The following is an 11,480-nucleotide window of genomic DNA, read 5'->3' as shown; positions in this document are numbered from 1 at the left end:
ATGGAGAAAATAATTCAAACCTGGATCTTCCTTCTTTTCTGAAGAAGGTCAATTTTATATTTACTTCATTGGTAGATGGACTGCACATGTGCATGCACTGGAAGATATGAACTCTGATGAGGATGGGGGCTCAACAGCCTTTCAGATGTAATTATAAGATCATCTTTAGGTCTGAGTATTTTCAACAGGAAGAGAAATGTGATTTTTAAGTTATGGTCATAGCTTTTCCTGGTAGATGGTTCAATTTTTTTCTGGAATTATCTGCAGGTCATTGCAAAAGAATCAGGCTGGTAGCTACTTCTCTGACAGAGTCAAACTCTCCAATTCAATTATTTTGAGCAAAACAAACAAGGACGGGAACACTCTTACCAATTAAAGACCTCTTTGTGATATGACTGGCCCAATTTAATTGCCTAAGCATCACGTAGAAACAATAGTTTGATACTTCAAAGGGTAGGTGACATTCAAATCTTTCTTATTCGGCTTTGTAATCCATGATATTGTTATTTTCCCAACACATTTGCTTTCCTAATTGTGTTTTGCTTGGATTGGTATTAAAAGAGTTTGTCTTCCCTGAGCACACACCAGCTGGGTAGTGGGAGGAAAGGGCCTCAAAGCTAACCAGGCAGTGGGGCAATACAGCTCTAAGATTCAAAATTAGTCATGAATATTCGCAAAGCAGATAATCTCCTGTAGATAAACAAAAGGTACTGGAATCATCCCAGGACCATCTTATCTCTTGTTCTAATTCTTAGACTACTAAATTTTTCTTTTGCTTTTCTTGGTACTGAGTAACAGGTACATTAAGACATTTCATGTAAGGATTTTTAATTGAAATTGATAGCTCTTTGAAAACAATAAAAAATGTATTTTTATTCTTGGTTATATTTCCTTTTCATTTGAAAGATCTCTTATATGTATGTGAGAATAGCTAATAAAACAAGAGATTAATATGTTTCCAGGGCCTAACAAATTGTGGATATTGGATTCTCATCTAATTTGTCATTCAACTAGGAAACAATTGTTTTGCACCTCTGTACTTCAGTTTCTTCTCCCCGGATTGTAGATAAAAATAACAAAACCTTTAAAAGACATTGTGAGGATTAATAAAATAACAGATGTCTGATACCAATAAGTAAAAGGTTTTACAAGTGTTTTGACTTTATTCTTTTCTTTGCATAGTGCCATTGCCATGGATCAGCCTTATTTAGGACGCCAAAAAAATTGTTGCTATAATGATTATTTTATATTCAGCAAACAATAGTAGTATTCTTGGCATAACACAATACAATAAGGAAAATGAATTTCTTGTCCTGGGGAGGATGCAGGGGCAGTGAACTACAAGAATAACAGAGGAACCTCAGAAACATGCAGTACTGTTCAGTAGTCAGTTACTCCTAAAACAAAACAACACCAAAATAGTGATGATTGCTTTTCTCTTCCTTTTAAAAATTCTTTATTGTGATTCCCTGCAAGATGGCTGAAAAGGAAGAGCCCCAGTCTGCAGTGCCCAGGGAGACAAACGCAGAAGGCAGGTAATTTCTGCATTTCCAATTGTGTGGCACCTGGAACGCAAGTGAGATAGAACCGTTCACTCCCCTGGAAAGGAGGCTGAAGCCAGGGAGCCAAGTGGTCTTGTTAAGCAGATCCCAACCCCACGGAGCCAAGCAAGCTAAGATCCACTGACTTGAAATTCTCGCTGCCAGCACAACAGTCTGAAGTCGACCTGGGACACTGGAGCTTGGTAGGGGAAGGGGCGTCTGCCATTACTGAGGCTTGAGTAGGCGGTTTTTCCCTCGCAATGTAAACAAAGCCCCCAGGAACTTCGGACTGGGCAGAGCCCATTGCAGCGCAGCAAAGCCAAATTAGGCATACTGTCTCTCTAGATTCCTCCTCTCTGGGTAGGGCATCTCTGAAAGAAAGCCAGGAGTCCCAGTTAGGAGGTTATAGATAAAACTCCCATCATCTCCCTGGGACCTGGGAGAAGGGGCTGCTGTGGGCACAGCTTCAGTGGACTTAAATATTCCTGCCTGCTGGCTCTGAAGACAGAAGCAGATCTTCCAGCACAGCCCTTAAGCTCTGCTAAGGGACAGACTGCCTCCTCAAGTGGGTCCCTGACCCCGAGCCTCCTGAAAGGGAGACACCTCCCAGCAGGGGTCAACAGGCAACTCATACAGGAGAGCTCTGGTTGGCATCTTGCAGGTGCCCCTCTGGGACGAAGCTTCCAGAGGAAGGAGCAGGCAGCAATCTTTGCTGTTCTGCAGTGTCTGCTGGTGATACTCAGGCAAACAGGATCTAGAGTGGACCCCCAGCAAACTCCAGCATAGCTGCAGAAGAGGGGCCTGAATGTTAGAAGGGAAACTAACAAACAGAAAGCAATATAATCAACTTAAAAAAAAATGACCAAGCAAAAACTCCATCCGAAGGTCACCAACAGCAAAGATCAAAGGTAAATAAATCCAAGGAAGATGAGGAAAAACCAGTGCAAAAAGGCTGAAAATGCCAAAACCCAGAATGCCTCTTCTCCTGCAAAGGATCACAACTCCTCGCCAGCAAGGGACAAAACTGGATGGAGAATGAGTTTGACAAATTGACAGAAGCAGGCTTTAGAAGGTGGGTAATAAATTCCTCTGAGCTAAAGAAGCAAATTCTAACCAAATGCAAGGAAGCTAAGACCTTGATAAAAGGTTAGAGGAATTGCTAACTAGAATAACCAGTTTACAGAAGAGCATAAATTACCTGATGGAGCTGAAAAACACAGCAGGAGAACTTTGTGAAGCATACACAAGTATCAATAGCCGAATAGATCAAGTGGAAAAAGGACACAGAGATTTAAGATCAACTTAATGAAATCAAGCATGAAGACAAGATTAGAGAAAAAAGAATGAAAAGGAATGAACAAAGCCTCCAAGAAATATGGGACTATGTGAAAACACCAAACCTACATTTGATTGGTATACCTGAAAGTGATGGGGAGAATGGAACCAAGTTGGAAAACACTCTTCAGGAAATTACACTGGAGAACTTCCCTAACCTAGCAATACAGGTCAACATTCAAATTCAGGAAATAAAGAGAAGACCACAAAGATACTTTTCAAGAAGAGCAACCCCAAGACACATAATCATCAGATTCACCAAGGTTGAAATGAAGTAAAAAATGTTAAGGGCAGCCAGTAAGAAAGGTCGGGTTACCAACAAAGGGAAGCCAATCAGATGTTAGCAGCAATCTCTCTGAAGAAACCCTACTAGCCAGAAGAAAGTGGACGCCAATATTCAACATTCTTAAAGAAAAGAATTTTCAACCCAGAATTTTATATCCAGCCAAACTAAGCTTTATAAGTGGAGGAGAAATAAAATCCTTTACAGAGAGGCAAATGCTGAGGGATTTTGTCACCTTCAGGCCTGTCTTATGAGAGCTCCTGAAGGAAGCCCTAAATATGGAAAGGAAAAACTGGTACCAGCCACTGCAAAAACAAAACAAAATGTAAACACCATTGACACTATGAAGAAACTGCATCAACTAATGGGCAAAAAACCAGTGAACATCATAATGACAGGATCAAATTCATACATAACAATATTAAACTTAAATGTGAATGGGCTAAATGCCCAATTAAAAGGCAGAGACTGGCAAATCAGATTAAACAGTCAAGACCCATAGGTGTGCTGTATTCAGGAGACCCATCTCATGTGTAAAGACACACATAGGCTAAAAATAAAGGGATGCAGGAATATTTACAAAGCAAATGGAAAGATAAAAGAAAAGCAGGGGTTGCAATCCTACTCTCTGATAAAACAGACTTTAAAACAACAAAGATCAAAAAAGACAAAGAAGGGCATTACATAATGGTGAAGGGATCAATGCAACAAGAAGTGCTGACTATTCTAAATATATATGTACCCAATACAGGAGCACGCAGATTCATAAAGCAAGTTCTTAGAGACCTACAAAGAGACTTAGGCTCCCACACAATAATAGTGGGAGACTTTAACACCCCACTGTCAATATTAGACAGATCAATGAGACAGAAAATTAATAAGGATATTCAGAACTTGAACTCAGCTCTGGACTAAGCAGAACTAATAGACAACTACAGAACTCTCCACCCCAAATTAACATAAAATGCATTCTTCTCAGTATCACATAGCACTTATTCTAAAATTGACCACATAATTGGAAGTACAACACTCCTCAGCAAATGCAAAAGAACAGAAATCATAACAAACAATCTCTCAGACCACAGTGCAATCAAATTAGAACTCAGGATTAAGAAACTCACTCAAAACCCCACAACTACATGGAAATTGAACAACCTGTTCCTGAATGACTACTGGGTAAATAATGAAATTAAGACAGAAAAAAAGTAACTTATTCGCATCCAATGAAAACAAAGACAAAACATACCAGAATCTCTGGGACACAGCTAAAACAGTGTTTAGAGGGAAATTTATAGCACTAACTGCCCACAAGAGAAAGTGGAAAATATATAAAACTGACACCCTAACATCACAATTAAAAGAACTAAAGAAGCAAGAGCAAACACATTCAAAAGTTAGCAGAAGACAAGAAATAACTAACATCAGAGCAGAACGGAAGGAGATAGAGACACGAAAGCCCTTCAAAAAATCAATGAATACAGGAGTTGGTTTTTTGGAAAGATTAACAAAATAGATAGACCACTAGTCAGATTAATAAAGAAGAAAAGAGAGAAGAATCAAATAGACACAGTAAGAAATGATAAAGGAGAGATCACCACTGATCCCACAGAAGTACAAACTACCAGCAAATAATACTATAAACACCTCTACCCAAATAAACTAGAAAAACTAGAAGAAATTGATACATTTCTGGACACATACAACCTCCCAAGAATAAATCAGGAAGAGGTCGAATCCTTGAATAGAGCAATAATGGGTTCTGAAATTGAGGAAGCCATTAATAGCCTACCAATAAAAAAAAAAAACCCAGGATGAGATGGATTCACAGCCAAATTCTACCAGAGGTACAAAGAGGACCTGGTACCACTCCTTCTGAAACTATTCCAAAAATATGTAAAAAGAAGGACTCCTCCCTAATTCATTTTATGAGGCCAGCATCATCTTGATACCAAAACCTGTCAAAGACACAACAAAAAAAGAAATTTTCAGGCCAATATCCCTGATGAACATTGATGCAAAAATCCTCAATAAAATACTGGAAAACCAAATCCAGCAGCATAACAAAAAGGTTATCCACGACAATAAAGACAACTTCATCCCAGGGATGCAAGGCTGGTTCAATATACACAAATCAATAAATGTAATCCCGTCACATAAACAGAATCTAGGACAAAAACCACATGGTTATCTCAATAGAGGCAGAAAAGACCTTCAATAAAATTGAACACCCCTTCATGCTAAAAACACCCAATAAACTAGATATTGATGGAATATCAATGGGCAAAAGCTGGAAGTAATCCCTTTGAAAACCAGCACAAGACAAGGATGCCATCTCTCACCACTCCTGTTAAACATAGCATTGGAATTTCTGGCCAGGGCAATCAGGCAAGAAGAAGAAATAAAGTGTATTCAAATAGAAAGAGAGGAGGTCAAATTGTCTCTGTTTGCAGATGACATGATTGTATATTTAGAAAACACCATGATCTCAGCTCAAAAACTCATTAAGCTGATAAGCAACTTCAGCAAAGTCTCAGGATACAAAATCAATGTGCAAAAATCACAAGCATTCCTATACACCAATAATAGACAGAGAGCCAACTCCTGAGCAAACACCCATTCACAATTGCTACAAACAGAATAAAATACCTAGGAATACAACTTACAAGGGATGTGGAGGACCTCTTGAAGGAGAACTACAAACCACTGCTGAAGGAAGTAAGAGAGGACACAAACAAATGGAAAATGCTCATGGATAGGAAGAATCAATGTCATGGAAATGGCCATCGTGTCCAAAGTAATTTATAGATTCAATGCTATTCCCATCAAGGTACCATTGACTTTCTTCACAGAATTAGAAAAAACTACTTTAAATTTCATATGGTACCAAAACAGAGCCCATATTGCCAAGACAATCCTAAGCAAAAAGAACAAAGCTAGAGGCATCACGCTACCTTTCTGCAAACTATACTACAAGGCTACAGTAACCAAAACAGCATGGTACTGGTAACAAAACAGATACATACACCATTGGAACAGAACAGAGGCCTCAGAAATAACATCACACATCTACCACCATCTATTCTTTGACAAACCTGACAAAAACAAGCAATGGGGAAAGGATTCCCTATTTAATAAATTATGTTGGGAAAATTGTCTAGCCATATGCAGAGAACTGAAACTGGACCCCTTCCTTACACATTATACAAAAATTAACTCAAGATGGATTAAAGATTTAAACATAGGACCTAAAACCATAAAAACCCTAGATGAAAACCTAGGCAATACCATTTAGGACATAGGCATGGCCAAAGATTTCATGACCTAAACACCAATAGCAATTGCAACAAAAGCCAAAATTGACAAATGGGATGTAATTCAACTAAAGAGCTTCTGCATAGCAAAAGAATCTATCATCAGAGTGAACAGGCAACTTACAGAATGGGAAAAAACTTGTGCAATCTATACATCTGACAAAGGGCTAATATCAAGAATCTAGAAGGAACATAAACAAATTTACAAGAAAAAAAAAAAAAAACTCCATCAAAAAATGGCCAAAGTATATGTACAGATACTTTTCAAAAGAAAACATTTATGCAGCCAACAAACATATGCAAAAAAGCTCATCATCACTGGTCATTAGAGAAACGCAAATCAAAACCACAATAAGATACCATCTCATGCCATTTAGAATGGCGATCATTAAAAAGTCAGGAAACTGACAAAAAATAAGAAATGGGGAAAGGATTCCCTATTTAATGAATGGTGCTGGGAAAACTGGCTAGCCATATGTAGAAAGCTGAAACTGGATCCCTTCCTTACACCTTATGCTAAAATTAATTCAAGATGGATTAAAGACTTAAATGTTAGACCTAAAACCATAAAAACCCTAGAAGAAAACCTAGGCAATACCATTCAGGACATAGGCATGGGCAAGGACTTCATGTCTAAAACACCAAAAGCAATGGCAACAAAAGCCAAAATTGACAAATGGGATCTAATTAAGCTAAAGAGCTTCTGCACAGCAAAAGAAACTACCATCAGAGTGAACAGGCAACCTACAAAATGGGAGAAAATTTTTGCAATCTACCCATCTGACAAAGGGCTAATATCCAGAATCTACAAAGAACTCAAACAAATTTACAAGAAAAAAACGAACAACACCATCAAAAAGTGGATGAAGGATATGAACAGACACTTCTCAAAAGAAGACATTTATGTGACCAACAGACACATAAAAAAATGCTCATCATCACTGGCCATCAGAGAAATGCAAATCAAAACCACAATGAGATACCATCTCACACCAGTTAGAATGGCGATCATTAAAGTCAGGAAACAACAGGTGCTGGAGAGGATTTGAAGAAGTAGGAACACTTTTACCCTGTTGGTGGGACTGTAAACTAGTTGAACCATTGTGGAAGGCAGTGTGGCGATTCCTCAAGGATCTAGAACTAGAAATACCATTTGACCCAGCCATCCCAATACTGGGCATATACCCAAAGAACTATAAATCATGCTGCTATAAAGACATATGCACACATATACTTATTGTGGCAATTTTCACAATAGCAAAGACTTGGAACCAACCCAAATGTCCATCAATGATAGACTGGATTAAGAAAATGTGGCACATATACACCATGAAATATTATGCAGCCATTAAAAAGGATGAGTTCATGTCTTTTGTAGGGACATGGATGAAGCTGGAAACCATCCTTCTCAGCAAACTATCGCAAGGACAGAAAACCAAACACTGCATGTTCTCACTTGTAGGTGGGAAATGAACAATGAGAACACTTGTAAACAGGATGGGGAGCATCACACATCGGGGCCTGTCGTGGGGTTGGGGGAGGGGGGAGGGATAGCATTAGAAGATGTACCTTATGTAAATGACAAGTTAATGGGTGCAGCACACCAACATGGTACATGTATACATATGTAACAAACCTGCACATTGTGCACATGTACCCTAGAACTTAAAGTATAATAATAAAAAAAGAAACTTCAAATTGAGAAATTACAAGGATTAAGCAAAAAAAAAAAAAGTCAAGAAGCGACAGATGCTGGAGAGGATGTGGAGAAATAGGAACGCTTTTACACTGTTGATGGGAGTGTAAATTAGTTCATCTATTGAGGAAGACAGTGTGGCGATTCCTCAAGGATCTAGGACCAGAAATACCATTTGACCCAGCAATCCCATTACTGGGTATATACCCAAAGGATTATAAATTATTCTACTATAAAGACACATGCACATGTATGTTTATTGCAACACTATTTACAATAGCAAAGACTTGGAACCAACCCAAATGCCCATGAATGACAGACTGGATAAAGCAAATGTGCCACATATACATCATGGAATACTATGCAGCCATAAAAATAGAAGAATGAGTTCATGTCCTTTGCAGGGATATGGATGAAACTGGAAACCATCATTCTCAGCAAACTAACACAGGAACAGAAAACTGAACAGTGCATGTTCTCACTCATAAGTGGGAGTTGAACAATGAGAATATATGGGTACAGGGAGGGGAACATCACACACTGTGGCCTGGCGGGGGGCGTCAAGGGCAACGGGAGGGACAGCATTAGGAGAAATACCTAATATAGATGAAGGGTTGATGGGTGCAGCAAAACACCATGGCACTTGTGTACCTATGTAACAAACCTGCACGTTCTGCACATGTATCCCAGAACTGAAAGTATAATTTATAAAAAAAGAAAGAAAAAAAATCTTTATTGTTCTAATAAATGAATAAATATTTATGTATAAACGTTCACATGTCATATATTTGAAGTCTGCACTGCACGTCTCTCTTTCATGGACCTTTTCAAGGGGGTTTGAAATTAAAATTATAGTCCACAGACAGAACATGTTTAGTTCTGTGTTCATTCTATTATCTATTTTGGGTATACATACACATTTGGATACACCATCTTTCCCTTGAAACACCACTTAACTTCCTTCCACCCACACTAATTCTTCCCAATATTGAAAGCCAGGTTAAATATTTTATTTAAGAAGACATGAAATATAAACTTTTAAAATAAAAATATAATCACTTTTTAAGCATATTTCACCATGAAGGCAGATGCTATCTTCTTTAATCATATGATAAGCGCACCATCCATGACCATCAACTTGACTCTGCTGATTACATGCTCCTGCCTCTCCCTTTGTATAATGACAACATATTCTCTTGATTTTCATTCTCCTTGCTAATCCTTTTTAAATATCTTTTATTGACCTCATATTTTGATCCACTCCTGTTAAGTATTATCCAAGGCTGTGTTCTACAAGTCTTGTTCTTTCATTATCTTCTGCACTTTGGGATCTTGCTACCTCACTTCTGTGTGGATGTCTTTGGCAAGGGAATATGTGCTAACCTATAGAATAAACACTGGCTCTTTATGGGGTCACCAGAGTACCATATTTCCAGGTACCCACAGACAAAATGTACTCACATTTTGGTGCCATCATGAAACATGGCTGGTTGAGTGCAGATAAAATATCTTTGTGCTGATGGCCATTATGAATCTGTTGAATAAAAAATTGTTCGAAATGTTTATTTTTGATCATCACATCACACATTATCCTAAGACTATGTCTAAATTGTACACTTCAAAAAAACTAAGAAAATAGATATAAAAACTCATTGAATATTTTGATGGAGAAAAACTTTGTAGACTTTACAGCAATGTTCATAAATGAGAATTCTAGATCTGATTCCATTCAAATATAGAATATATATCTGCAAATCACAAAACCTACGAGCAAAATTAACAAGCCAAAGAAGAACTTGAAAATATTTATAACAAACTTGCAAATCAACAAATAAAATGTTAAGTCTCCTTACAGGAATGTTCAAAGGACATGAATAATTTAGAAAAGAGGTAGTATAAATCACTAACAAACAAAATTTTTAAACCAAAAGTAATGAAGAAATAAAAATTAAAACAACAATAAAAAAAACTCTAGAAGACACCAAAAGCTACCTTTCTAATTTTAAAAGTTTCAAATAGATGTAATGTTCAATGCATGCATTGGGATAGTATGACAAGCATGCCCAAACACAAGAGTAACAAAGTCTTTAAAAGCATCTGTGGTATTTGACCAATAATTCCACTTCTGAGAATCTAAGCCAATAAAATAATTAGAAATATAGTCAAATATCTATATATAAATAAACTACCCACCAAATGTTTTTAATCAAAAGAATTTAAAAAGAAACAACCTAACTGTCCAGTAATGTATAACCTAACCATATAATAAATTGCTGTGCAGTGTGTTAGTTAAGAGAAGAATTATTAAATACAGGAAAATGATTATATTAAAACATTAACAAAAAACAGAAATCTGGAAATACATAGAAACTGTCTAGACTTGTTTAGGTGCTACAATGATAGCATAGATGGTTTTGTCTAAAATGTTGAGTGTGACAATATAACTTTCTTCCTTATTTTCCCTAGCTGTTTACATGTATTGCTTTCACTCAAAGATCTTCACTAAATATTAAAGAAGAAATTTTAGTTATCAGAAGTAATTGATATCTAACACAGAAATCATTAACATGTAAATCATGATGAAAGATCAGAGCAAATCAATTTACATATTTTTATCTGTGTAGAATATGGGTAAATATAGTGAGATTCTTATAAAGCAAATAGGATCGTGTCACTCCCTGCCTAACACTTCCATTGGCTAACCAGGGCAGCTAAAATAAACTCCTAGCCTCCTAACATGTCCTCTCAAGTACTGAAAGATCTGTCTCCTGCCTAGTCTCATCTACTAGCCCTGTCTCCTCCACCCCTTATGTTTGCTGTTTTTCACCCACACCTCCTCATTCAGCTCTTAGGAAATACCAGACTCCTTCCCTCAGTATCTTTAGGCATGCTCTTCTCTGTCTGAAATGCTCTTCCGTTTTCTTATTTCTTAGCTGACTCCCTCTCAAACTTTAGGTCTAAGCTTAAATGTCACTCAGAAAGGCTTTCCCTGAAACCAGCGTAAATCTGGTTCCTTCTGCCGTGTCCATTCCCTGTTTTATACATTCATAGCTCTTACCCTAATTTGGGTGGGAAAATTTTCTTGAGAAAAGTCACTGAAAGGTGTTTAGAGAACAAAGGATCCAGCCAGTTGATTGAAAATCATAATAGTCTCTTTCCTTGTTAAATAGTTTGTATGCATTCCTGGCTTTTATACACTGGGTACTTTGAGAAAATGGCAGTCTCAGTACATATGAATACACAGCGCAAAAACATAGCTGATTTATAGTTTTCATGAGTGAAATGAGTGCATAGAAAGGAAAATATTGGAATTA

General features: G+C 37.4%; 1 long non-coding RNA gene across 2 annotated transcripts in view; it reads right to left on the bottom strand.

Moving 5' to 3' along the window:
* Positions 1-1,136: 1,136 nt before the first annotated feature.
* The window catches only part of LOC129049734 (uncharacterized), a 61,157-nt gene continuing 50,813 nt past the window's right edge, over positions 1,137-11,480 (bottom strand). The window contains exons 3-4 of one of the 2 annotated variants that reach the window (XR_010136950.1): positions 9,628-9,700; positions 1,137-1,912 (exon numbers count right to left, since the gene is read on the bottom strand). This is a non-coding gene — a long non-coding RNA (uncharacterized LOC129049734). The remainder of the gene's footprint in view (positions 1,913-9,627; positions 9,701-11,480) is intronic. The other variant, XR_010136949.1, reaches the window with a different exon arrangement.

Source organism: Pongo abelii, chromosome 15 (assembly GCF_028885655.2).
Source record: "Pongo abelii isolate AG06213 chromosome 15, NHGRI_mPonAbe1-v2.0_pri, whole genome shotgun sequence".
Classification (NCBI taxonomy): Eukaryota; Metazoa; Chordata; class Mammalia; order Primates; family Hominidae; genus Pongo; species Pongo abelii.
The sequence above is the reverse complement of the archived record's forward strand: the minus strand, read 5'-3'. Positions and strand labels throughout refer to the sequence as shown.